A 12944-nucleotide genomic window follows, 5' to 3' on the forward strand; every position below is an offset into this window, starting at 1 on the left:
AATCTTAGTTTCTTGATGTTTGTGTTTTGGTGAAAGCCGTAGTGTCTCTTGACTAAATGCTTAGGAAAGCCTGAATAGTGAGATTTTTTTAAAAAAATACGATTATTTTTCATTTTTTTGACTGGCCTTTATTGAACAAAAACATTTACAAGTAACATGGCTGGAAGAGGAATGTAACATTATACTTTGTACCAAGTCTTTCTTTGCAGTCGTCTTCTGGGTTGAAGATTACATGATTCTTCTTTAACTTGTGTCTATCCATTAAGCAAATCAAAACTTTCAATATAAATTTGCATGAGTAAATATTTTAAAATGGGTGGAGTCCTTTGAAAATGATGGGAAGGGGCTCCTCCAAGCTGACGTGCCTGCACTGCCTGCAGCAGGCAGCTGGAGCGGGCAGCCGACATCCGGAGAGACGGTGAGGCGAGGTGGGTGGCGGTGGTGCCCCGAGCACCCAGCCCTCTCTAACCCTTGGTAACACCTCATTTTCCAGTGCCACAAGAAGAGATGATCTCCCTTGGCCTGCTCCTTGCAGGGAGCCGTTGGATTAGCGTGTTCGTTTCCTGTCGGCTGTCGGACAGCCGAGTAAATTCTCTTGGTAGATGTTTTCCCAACTTTTATGGCATTGTAATTCAGTCACTCAGTGACTGAGAAGTTCTGGCAGTAGACTCATTTCATTACTGTAGGCTTAGAAAGAATTAAATGAGAGATGTCAGGCTTCCATTGAAACATATAAAATATGCATGTGCCTACTGAACTCAGTGAGTACGAACATTTAACCAAGTCAAACTGAAATCGCGTGTTTTGGTGTTTGCTTCAATGGGCCTTCAGTACATTCATGTACAGCATGGAGTTTCTGACAGTCAGACTGCCATACACACTGCTAAACATAGAGTTCAGGATTAAGTGCTGGTAAGATGTGACTCATTTTGTTTGTTAAATTTCCTGTCTCTTAATGCATTGGGGGGGGCACTACAAGTATTACAGTTCTGTTTAATATCAGTAAAACCACTTTGATTTTCTTCTATTTGATACTATCATGATGGCTAATTTTATTTCATTATCTGTAAACATTTCTGATACTTTTGGGAGATATTTGCCAAACATTTATCCCTTGTTTATAGCACGTTAAATGTCAAGGAGGCAGGTCAGCAAGAGGCTGCTGCTGAGGATGGCAATGCGGCTGTTCTGTTGCCAGCGTCAGAATCTGCGTCCACCAGGACTGCAAGCTGTTGTCTGCACTCAGTAACTATGCAAAAAGGATGCAGCAATTACGCTCAAAGGGGAAAATGGAAAAAAAAGACCAACCCGAAAGCTGCTATGTGCGTTATAGTTAAAATCCACATCTCTTTCCTAAAGAGTCTGTGGACTGGAATGGTAAAGACAACAGCGTGGCAGGAGGTGTCTTCTATTTAACATGGAAGGCAATGAATGATAGGTTGTTTCCCTCAATGCATAGTTTGCAGCAGCCAGCTATGACCAATATTTAGTTTATCAGTTTATCCGGAGCATCTCCTAGTGTAGCGTTTGAACAAAGCCAACACCGTTCCACTCCAGGGTCGTCAAACTGGCTTTTACGTACCCTAGAATATACCACGTATTGTATCTGTCAGCTGATGGCGTAGAAGCCAAAAAGTAGGTGTTGTCAGAAGGTCATTCAGCTGCAAACCTTACATATAATAAGTGATCCTTTACCAGATAACCGCTATTTTATCTACTAGCTGGATATTCATTTAAATGTTTTTGAGTATTTTTTCTCCAAGTGGGTGAGCAAGAAAATAAATGAAGAGTGAAATACAGATGTTCAAATATATATGGCTCATTAATTAGGTGTATAGCAACAGCTTACAGTGGGTCTCAGATGTGCAAATAACAATTTCAAATGAGGATTGTATTTTAAAACAAAGTTTCCTGTTCTTTAAGCATGACAGTTTTCTGTTCTAGGTCATTTAATTCGGTAATCAAAAATCTACATTTTAAAAATCATTGCTCTTCTCACTTCCCATGAGCAGAATGAATGATTTTTTTTTTTCCATTTAGATTATTTAATAAGCTCTTCTGCAAATGTAACATTCCTCTTTGATTCCAAATGAATTCATCCTTATATTATCCCAACTTTTCCTTAGAAGGCACTCTGTGATTTTGACAAGAGAATTGGAGTATGCTTGTGAGCTTGAAGAATATGAGAACAAGATGAGATGGAAAGGTCAGAGTAATCTCAGCAAGTTTCGCATGAAGCCTTGAAGGCTGAAACACTGACTAGGTTTAAGCTGCCTGCTTTGCTCGTACAATACCCATCTGTGTTAGGTGGGTCAAAACGTGCTTTCAAGATGAGAGGAGCCTGCGCCTTTCTGAGCAGGAGCCGTTCATCAGCGGAACACGGGAGACTGGAAAGAAGCCCTTGATTTCATAGCAACAACTGAAAATATCGGTCTGTTATCAACATTCTTCTCCTACTAAATCCAAACCAGAGCAGCCACTGGGAGGAAAATTAACTCTGTCCCAGCCAAAGTCAGGGCATCCAACTATATGAAAAACTAACTGCATCAAAACCCAACCAAATCAACAACAAACTGTATAAAAACAACCAACTACGTTAAAACCCAGTCATATTAAAAAAAAAAAACCCTAAACCTGTATAAATACTAGCCATATTAAACAACCAAAGTGTAAAAAAACCACCAGATAAAAACCCAACCCTATTAAAAAGAATAGTAGAGAAAATACAAGGGTGTAAAATAAAAAAGAAGTATAAAAAAAACCCCCAACCATAGAAGCAACCACCCCCATCTAAACAAACCCCATCGCAACCACCCCTTCAAACACAGCTGCACTAAAGCCAGACACTAAAACCCAGCTGCAGAGAAAGCCAACCATATACAGCGCTGTAATAAAAACCCGATTGCATGAGAACCAAGTGTGTAAAACCCAACCGTGTTAAACCAACCACGTTAAAAACCAACTGTGTTAACAACAAAACTGTGAAAAAACCAAGCCTTAAATACCAACTGTCTGAAAACCCCATGCACCTAAGGTAACCAACTGCCTCAAAACCAGCCGCGTAGAAACCAACCATTTGACAACACAAGCATATAAAAAAGTAGAAAAAACAAGAGTAGGAAAAAAGAATCATTAAAAAAAAATCTGAAAAGCTGTCCTAAAAGCCTACCATATGAAAAAGCAACTGTATAAAACTAAACAGCATAAAACCTAACTGTATTAAATAACTGAGGTACAAAAGCCCAACCATATTTAAGAGCCAAAGTATAATAAAGAAAATGTTAAAAAACCCGACCGTATTAAAACCAACCATACCAAAATACCAACGGTAATCAAAGCCAGTGTAGAAACCAGAACTTTGAAAAAGCCCAGCTGTATAAAAGACCCCACCAAATTAAAACCATCTGAATAGTTAGTGTAGAAAAAAGAACAGTATAATAAAAAAAGCTTAAAAATAAACCACGTAAAAAAGTATAAAAGCCCAACAATACTCAACCCCACTGTAGAAAGAACAAACCATATAAAAAATATGAAAAAAACATATACAAAAACAGAGTATAAAATACCAAATGTAGAAAAAGATCCAAAGTGTAAAACCAAACCATATGAAAACCCCAATGCATAGAACCCCAACCATATAAAAAGTATCAAAAAGATATATAAAACCCAACTGTACACAAATCGAACTATTAAAAAACCAACCATGGAAAAACCCAACTGTATAAAAACCAGAAGTATTAAATTACCAACCTTATTAAAAACCCCCAAAGTATAAAACCACATCAGCGAGAACAAAAGTAGTCATTTACCGGTGCTCTCCTCCTTTCTGTGGTTTTTCCAGGTCAGCAATTAAATTAAAGGTGTATTAAAGTGAAGGGAACCGGGGGGAAAAGCAGCTGTCTGTAACTCGCGCACATGCCACGCAGGCCAGTCATCGCAGTGTCATCTAGAACCTGACACCAGTTTGATGAAGGAACTTCTCAGCAGAGCCATACCTTACAAAAGAAGTCCCTTTTTAAGACTTAAGCAGGACATGTCATTTCAACCGATGTAATGTGCTGTAACATTTAATTTAACTTTTCAAACTCACGTAGCATCATTGCAATGTCTCAGGACGCCAACCCTTCACAGCAATGGACGTGGAGAAGAGAAGGAGAGGTGCCTCCACCAGCAGATGCTGAATGTCTGGGGAATAAATTCTGCAGTGACCTGTCATGAAACTCAGTCACGTCACCTATTTAATTTCGCTGAGCAGGCTGTGACGGTAATTCAGGAGCTAGTGAGAGTACCAGAAATGAAGCGCAGTCACCTGTCCGTGTCCTGGCGCCTGCTTCCAGGGCGCTGGCGTCGGGGGAACGATCCCACCTGTGCGGGGACTGCGTGCTGGGAACGGGCAGAGGCACAGGCTGCACGTTTTGGGTTACGTCAGGCCGCTTTCTGTAAAAATAGTCACATTGACTTCATCGCTGCGTGACGGCAGTCGGTGAGAGGAAAGTCCAATTTCTTCCCCTTCAGGGTACGAAAGCCTCTGTTTGCTGCAGCAAGTCCCTGGCAGCCTGTTCTGCGCTCACACCGACAGAGACAACGTCGCTTTGTCAGGACAGCGGCCCGGTGGTGCGTGTGGACTCCCCCTCGGTCGTTTCCGTACGAAGTCCTCTCCGTTCGCTAATCGCGGTCAGTTCAGGTGGTGGTCTTCGTGCTGTACCTGCCCTCCCTGTCGCTGTAATTCCCTCTGGTTTGCCGTGTCACCGGGGACAGCGGGAGCTCCGGGCCGGCTGGCGGGGCTGCCGTGCCCGGGTCGGTGGCGGTGTTCCCCGCCCCGGTGCGGTGCTGTGCCTGCCCGCGCCGGCGGGGCAGGGCCCGGGGTCACCGCCGACCTCGGCTCTGTGCCGGTGCTGGTGCCGCGTCGCTTGATTTCATCGGCTTGGGCTCCTCTCAAGGCCTCGAGACCTCAACTTCAGACCAAAGGTAGCATCCAGCTGTGGTGGTGAGACCTCGCTGGAGTCTTTTTGCATGTTTTTTCAATGGAAGTTGTCTTTTTGAGTGAAATTTTAGTTCTGAGAAAATGCTGCTGTGGTGCTTGTCTGTATGGAAAAAGAGACCTGCAACACCTTCCTCACGAGCAGGCTCTGTAACTTGGAGTGTTTTGTGCTGGGGGTTTGAACAGCGGTGGTCCGGACTCCTCATGGTGTGGTAGCAGTCTCCTTTCCTCACACACAGGGTTCTCCCCTCTCCTCTCTGGTGTTAGAAGTTTGGAGCAACCCTGGAGTTGGCAAACCAGGATGCTGGTTTCCAGGATGATGCTATCAGTTTAGGCTTACTCTGCAAACCTCACCCATGTTCTGCGCCACGCTGCTTCACCTCAGGCGTGGGAAGGTGCTCTCCCACCCTGCCACCCAAGCAGACGATGCCTCGCCTGCGTGTACCCACCTTCCCGCGTCTCCGTCTGCCTCCAGGTGATCGCTGACGTGCTTTGCCATGCCAAGAACCACGCCGCTGTAGTGATTTTCCAGACACAGCCTTCCTGCTAGAACCGTTTTCACGCACTGGAAAGGTGCGGGGGTCTGCGTAGGGGCTGAGACCTGGTGATTGCCAAAGGAAGATAAAGGCACGGGGCAGCTTTATCCCATGCTGCTGAGGAACAGGTTCCTGTCCAGAACAACACATGGTGCTTGGATTTTGCACCTGGCTGAAGCGTGCGTGTATTCCTGATACATCACAGTGAGAAAGAATTGGTTTTCTTTCCTCTTGTTGACTGGTAGTAATGTCGTGGGCCCAATAAATCTAATCTGCTACCCTCAAAAAGATGGATAGAGCTGACTGACACACGTGTTCCTCACCTGGAGACGGGAGTGGAGCAAACCAGAAGGAAAGCTGTGTGGCAGGTACAGGACCGCAGTAGTAGTCCGGTTTGGAAAAAATACCATCACCAAAACAAATCCTTTTCCTGCAGAAGGCTTCAGAGGGCTTTAATCTGTGTGTGGCTAATGGGTTACTTCATATAAAAATGGCAATTATTATAACACCGTTTGCTAGAGTAAAAGTAACGTCATGCCACGTGCTTTAAACGTGGTATTCTGAGCAAGCCCAGTGCTCGCTGACGCGTCCGGTTTGGGCTTCAGTACGGGAGTTGCGCTCTGCAGAAGGTCTGCTTCACCACCGGGTGAGAAGCGTCGCCTTCAGAAGAGATCACCCCGGAATTAAATGAAGCAGGATAAAAGCTCAGTTCGCCGTGGCACAGTTTGTCGGTGGTTCGGCGAGCAGGGCCGCGGCTGCGAGCGGGTAGGAGCAGAGCTTGCGGGGGGTGCAACGTGGGTGCGTGAGGCGGTGTTGGGCGAGCGGCTTTGTGCTGAAGCTGCAAGGTGATGCAGAGCTGGCAGCGCTTTGCCCAGGCAGTGCTGGTAACGGAGTGCTGTACCAGGTATGAAGAAGTTTATTCGATACAGACGGGCCGAATTGGTCTAAAGCAGTGTTCCTCAGGGGACTGGAACATCTCCCCTACGAGGAGAGGCTGAGGGAGCTGGGCTTGTTCAGCCTGAGGAAGAGAAGGCTGCGAGGGGACCTAATAAATGCTTATAAATATCTGAAGGGTGGGGGTCAGGAGGATGGGGCCAAGCTCTTTTCAGTGGTGCCCAGTGACAGGACAAGGGGCAATGGGCACAAACTGAAGCAGAGGAAGCTCCGTCTGAACATGAGGAAGAACTTCTTCCCTCGGAGGGTGCCGGAGCACTGGAACAGCCTGCCCAGGGAGGTTGTGGAGTCTCCTTCTCTGGAGATATTCAAGACCCGCCTGGAGAAGGTCCTGTGCAGCCTGCTGTAGGTGACCCTGCTTCGGCAGGGGGATTGGACTAGATGACCCACAGAGGTCCCTTCCAACCCCTACTATTCTGTGATTCTGTGATTCTGTGTATGTTGCAGAACGAGTATTAGAAAATGTTTTAGAAGGCCACGACCTCCCGTGGGGACATGCCTGAAACGAGACCGCACAGAAGCGCGTTTCCTCGCTCTCCCTTAGCGGCCCTGAGCCCCTCGCTTTGCAGACCTGCCTGGTGGGTGGTTGCCTACTGACAGTTAGGACCTCGGCTTTTTCTCTGCTGGAATTTTACACTGTGAATTTATCTTTTTATTCAGTGTGTAACTCCGCGTAGTTTCTTGCAAAAGTAGCAACTTTTGAGAAAAGGGGAAAACCAACTCTAGTTTAAGCGCAGTTGCCATTAATAGAATGCTGTTCTCATTAACATTGTCTGTGCAGTTCTGTGCCCGGTTCTTTGGGATGTTTCTAAAATCCTCTTGCTCTGAGCACACGTACAGAATATAAGCAAGATTTTCTGAAGCACAGAAGAGACTCAATTTTTGTCTAGCACTACAGCTACTGTCTTAATAAATAATGCTAATAATTAGTCTATTAGAATTCCCTGTAAAATTCTAACTTAATTTTGTTTCTGAATTACCAAGGGTGGTCCTGGAAAAAGACTATAATTTATAGCGAAAGAGTATAATTTGCATTTTCAACTGTAATATAAAGTTAATTTAATTCCACTTCATTTCTTCATGTAATTTTCTTGACATATAAACTCGTTTTTAATTACAAAGGAAAAATATCTAGTAAAAACACACATGGCAGTTAATCTCATACCATCAAATGGCTGTTTGTCAAAATTTTCATTAACTTAATATCTGATGATGCAAAATGATATTTGTCTAGTTGGTTGGTTTTGCAGCCTTGCGATTGTACAGAAGTGTCTATACTATGTTTGCAAGACTAATTTCTCGGCACAGGAAATTCATTTATTTATCCAATTAATGAGTGAGTGGATCCTGTTCCTTGAGGGGAAGAGGCAAGGGGAAGATTGGTATTTTCCCCTTATGTGAAAAATGAGGGAAAACATAACACAGGAGTTACGGAGATGGTACAGAAACGTGAAGGAAGTTTAAAAGCCTGCAGCTTAGGTTTGCTTTAAAGAAATTGGAAACTGAAAAGACCCCTCCTCAAATTTTATGTTTAGCATGGGGTAAGAAGGGTAAAAGCACGTCCCTATTCGGGGACCTGGCAATGGCCGCGTCGCTGTGAGAAGACTCCTCCTGGCCTTTCCTGGATAAGCCTCGGCCGCCCGTATCGGAAGGGAGAGGGCCCTCACCACCTGCCAGAGACAGCGTCAGCTTTAGGCAAACAGTTTTTTTAGTGACAGCAAATGAAATCTCAGGCAGATTTTACCAGGCTGTGACCTGATGACCACTGTTTTCCTTCTCGCATTTGTGTATTGAAGTCACCGAAATAGCAACCGAATGCACGAAGCTCTTGGAACATCGAGCTTCATCTCACATGAAGGCAAAGGACACTTCAGTGCAAATAATGGGGTGCTGCAAAATGGGTAGAAGGAAATTTTTCCCACTGCAAATTAGAGTCAGGCATTAAAGCGTGACCCCATGATGTCCTTTGGTCTGGTCTGCAAAATATTCACTGGTTTCTGGAGCTAACGCTGCAGATTCCGTGAGCAGCAAGACATGACAACTGCAGTCAATACCTGTTCCTGATTTCCTCATCTGTAGTTCCATAAAGATAATTTCCAAGCAGAGAAAAAGGAGAATTCCAAGTGTTGCTACTCCTACTTACGTATCAGCCCAGAGGCTTTCCCTGAGTCAGGGCAGGCGTTGCATTCAACACCATACAAACACGGGCTTGCGAGAAGACCCTGCTGTGGAGAGTTTCCAGTCTCAATCTGTGAAAAAGCACATATTATTACCCACTTTTTGGCATTTGCAATTGAGTGGTTCAGTGATTTTTCTCACGCTGTTTAGGAAATCTGTCTGCGAGGCAGGATTTGAGGTCGGTTCTGCTTTAGTGTCACGGCAGAAAGCCTCGGTGCTGGTGTACGTCTGCACAGATTGGACCTGGCCTGCAGGTGGATCCACTGGACAAAGTAAAATTCGGCATAAATTAAAAGCTGACAGTTTGTACGATGCAGTATTACACCCCCATGTTGTGTCTGTGCTTTCTGGGCTCTCAGTCTTTAAAAAAAAAATAATTACATGAATAATGTTCACTTTCAGAAGAAGCCACTCTTTCCGTTTCAAACCTCATACCCTATGCCAGAAAACACAGTGAACGCTTATAAAAGTGAACATCCTTCTACTTCTAATGCCGACAGGGATTTATTTTCCTGGTTTCATTAATCCTTTTGCCTAATGTTTTTCCTTTTTTTTTTTTTTTTGCTTTATTTGGCAAGGCACCGAGATGTTTTTTTCTCAGTGAGCCAGAAACAGAGTGAGACAGATGCACTGACCCTGTGAATGCGAAGGGGACGATTTCTCTAATGAAAGATAATGTACTTGGGAGAAAGAGTATTTGAATAATGGGAATAGCAAATGGCTTGGCATTGCTCCCTTTCAAGCATACCTGTGTGTTCGGAGGTTACTTCCCAAGCAGCAATTGTAGCAGCTGGCCAAGACAGTTGGGAAAATGGCATGTTAGGTCCTGGACAACTGGCGTATCGAACCACACAGCCCGCGGCTTTGTGCATCGACTGTCCCCGACTCTTCCAAGTAAGAAAAGCGAGCATGCTCACGGTTTCTTCAGCTGTTGATGGGACCTCCTTGGAGCTGTGTCATCCCAACTGCAGTGAACCTTACATCTTCATATTCAGCACCAACCAACTGCAGAAATCGTGCATGGTTTAGAACACGAGAGAGAAAATAGCATTAAGCTAAGTGATCCGGATTTCCAGACTGTAGGCTGTGAACCTCTGATGGTCCAGAGTTTAAATTTGAACCTTGGAAGTTTATTGCCGTGTAACCAATCCAGTGCACTTTGCTATCAGTTAACAGTTAGCAAAGTCCGTATTTGCTTTGAAGAAGTGGCTTATTAGTATTAATATAAGCAAGAATGATAGCATCTTTTAGTATAGATAGTAAATTGTTCAGGATATATTGAGACTAATGCTAACAGAAGCAGTGATATATCTTGGTGTGTAAGAAAAGTGCGCTATTTCCTGGCAACTGAGAACTTGCCATTCACTTGAAGGTCATATCACTCATTTATTGCTGATTTATGACGTTATGTAAAGGAATGAGAGAGGAGTAATTACTATTGAGAAATATTTTTCAAGCATTATTTGTCAATCTGCTAAATATTTTTTTATGGAATAAGGATTTACCGTTCTCTTTCTAAAAAATCAACAAATACCCTTCTATCTTGTATAATTTGAAGGTTCTGAACAGAATGTGTGAACGTGTTTCTTTTCTAGGCTGCCATATTGTAATAAACAGAGAGATTCCACACTCCTTGCGACCTAGGCAAATGAGTGACCTTTCAAGTGCAGGGCGTAGTGCTGCAGAGTAGCTGGTGAGAGGACACTAACACCACTCCTGTGGACGGAGTTAGGCACGGGGCAGGGTGGAGAATCCAAGAAAACACTTCTGACAGTGTTTTCATCTTCTGGTTTAGTCACTGTGTTATTTTAGTCTTTTTTTTTTGTGGGGGGGTTAAGTGGCAGATTGCTCGCACACCCAGAAAATCCCCTCTCCTCCTCCGACGCTCTCCCCCAGCTCTACCCAAAGCGCCGTCTCGGTTGTGGTTCCGCCGCGGGAGTTTGCTGGTACCCGGGGCAGGAGCTGCGCTGCCGGGGAGCGGGGACACCCCACAGCGTGCCCGGGGCACGCACCGGGGAGCCTCCCGGCAGCAGAGAAGCCTCTGTAGCTGGGTTTTGAAAAGAGATAAGGTTTCATTTCTTGGTTTTGTCTCTGGTCTGTGTACAGGTGTCTCTCTGCTTGCTGCATTCCCATTGCAATGCACACCTCTGCCTGTGCTGTTACCCTTCTTTGCAAACTGCTTTCAATATTGTAGATGTGAGCAACATCTGAGAAAGCCTTCAGGCATAAGCACAGAAACCATTTACAAGTTTAACCGATGCACACACATATTCTCATATAACGGGACAGGGAAAACAGATGGGTATGGATACAGAAAAGGGACGTAAGACGTTTTCAATAAAAGGCAGCAGGACAGAATAGTGAGCGTAAAAATGAAGTGAGAATCAATAAATATCTGGCAAGATCCTTCTTAGGTAAGTGGTGGCACATATTATGAAAATATTTTCTTGCTGCATCTTCTAAAGCGTACTATAATCTTACCGTGTTAAAGCAAAAAGAATAAGCTTATTGATATAGAGGGCAGTGTAGTCCACACAAAAAAGGAAGGAGAATGAGAATCATTTCAGAAAAAGAAAAGCATGCAAACTCTCAAGGGGTCTCTCCCACACATATTTTTTTGCTTTTCAGTTGAAAAAACAATGTGCAGCAATTCCAAATTTCACATTCTCACTCTCTCCCTCTTTTCATTTTGCACCCCCTTTTTCAATGCGTGCAGTTCTTGCTGGGCAATGTGACCCTCGTGGAGTCAATGAGCGAAGCAGCTTCTTTAGTCATTAAAAGCCTTTTAAACCCAGGAATCCTCCTGTTGCAAGGAGAATTTGAAGAAATTTGGCCAGAGCAGCCAAAAAAGTGGCGGGGTGTGGGAATTGGGACCGGTGTGCAGGGTTGTAAACATCAGCAAAGACGTGCAGAAAAGACTGTAAGAGTCACAGCCGTAAAACAGATGACAAAAATCCAGACTTGTTCACGAGTATTGAAGTTCCTGTTTGTTCAGGTTTGGTAGGAAAATACTGCACCGCCTTCTGTCCTGCGGAACGGCTTCCGTGAAGGCCCGACTGGCTAGATAAATGGGTCACTACTGGATTTCACTGGTCATCCAGCATATTTCCAGTAACGTCTCTGAGACTTGGATTCAGCTGCTGCCTAGATGCAATTAAAAGCTCCTTCTTTTATAGGTGCTACAAGCGCACTCGCTTCGTAGTCATCAGAATAGTTCCCTTGCCCGTATTCCATGCCACTAACAGAAGTCAGTGTTTCTTTTTTATATGCTGCCCGAAGAAGCCTAATAATTCGGTGCAGTTGTTGCACTGACTGTGTTGTTGTTTGTGCTGCTCTAAAGCAGATTTATTGCTTATGTCAGTCTTGTAGGGTTTTCGTTAGATCAGCTCAAGCTTCTTCGCACACAAACCTTTCCTCGTATTTCTGTCATTCTCATTTTATCATCATCTGTGGAGAAGAAGGGAAAATGGGGTCGCGTTGCAGACTGTCATTTGTGTAAAAACAGAGGTTTCTGCATATAAACAGCATCCAGCTTCCCTACAGGCAAGCTTGGGGTCTAGATGAAGAACACCCTTCTTGAGGCATGAAGTCTACATCTGTCTTCTCTGTCTTTTTGCTGCAATACTTCTCGATGACGAAACACCTTTTTTCTTTCCAAAGTAAGCCCTCTCTCGATATTTCTCCTACTCTGTAGAGTTGTTCTCCTGCCATTATACCTGACAAGGTGTCTCCAGCTCCCTGGACTCCAGGCTCATCTCATCCAGACGCGTGTCAGCATCAACAGCAGAGCATCTGTGTTTCAACCGCCGGCTGGCGCTCAGCTGTCCCCTGCGCCCCGCGTCCCACGGGCTCCCAAGGGCAGGATGCTCCTCGTCGCACAGCACAGGTAATCGCCGCACAGCTCGGGTTTTGTTGTCAGCCCAGTCTTGACAATATCAGCGTTCCAACAAGTAAAACGTGGGGCAGCTCCCAGACACGCATGGCGGTGCTGGTGGGTGGTGCGCTCACACTTTATACGTGCTGTGGGAACTTCAGGTGGTGGTTTGACTCCGGGAATTCTTGTGAAATCTTAGATTTGCTAAAAGTTGTTGTGTTACCTTAATCCATCTGAAAAACCAACATTGTTCAAAGACCTAATTTTCCTCTGTCACATTTTTCCTGGAAAATGTTTCAAGGTTTGTTCTTCAAAAAGGTCGTAGAGAAGAAAATTTTATTGTTTTATTTACAGTATGTCTTTAGATTTTTTACAGCATTATTGCTTATATATCCCTTTAGAGCATAACCAGAAAAATAAA

At 44.4% G+C, this 12944-nt stretch overlaps 1 long non-coding RNA gene across 2 annotated transcripts in view; it reads left to right on the forward strand.

Annotated features, from left to right (window-relative positions):
* The window catches only part of LOC142364019 (uncharacterized), a 303513-nt gene that overhangs the window by 240514 nt on the left and 50055 nt on the right, over positions 1–12944 (forward strand). For both annotated transcript variants that reach the window (XR_012766092.1, XR_012766091.1), the window contains one exon: positions 12344–12535. This is a non-coding gene — a long non-coding RNA (uncharacterized LOC142364019). The remainder of the gene's footprint in view (positions 1–12343; positions 12536–12944) is intronic.

This window comes from Opisthocomus hoazin, chromosome 23 (assembly GCF_030867145.1).
Source record: "Opisthocomus hoazin isolate bOpiHoa1 chromosome 23, bOpiHoa1.hap1, whole genome shotgun sequence".
Taxonomy (NCBI): Eukaryota; Metazoa; Chordata; class Aves; order Opisthocomiformes; family Opisthocomidae; genus Opisthocomus; species Opisthocomus hoazin.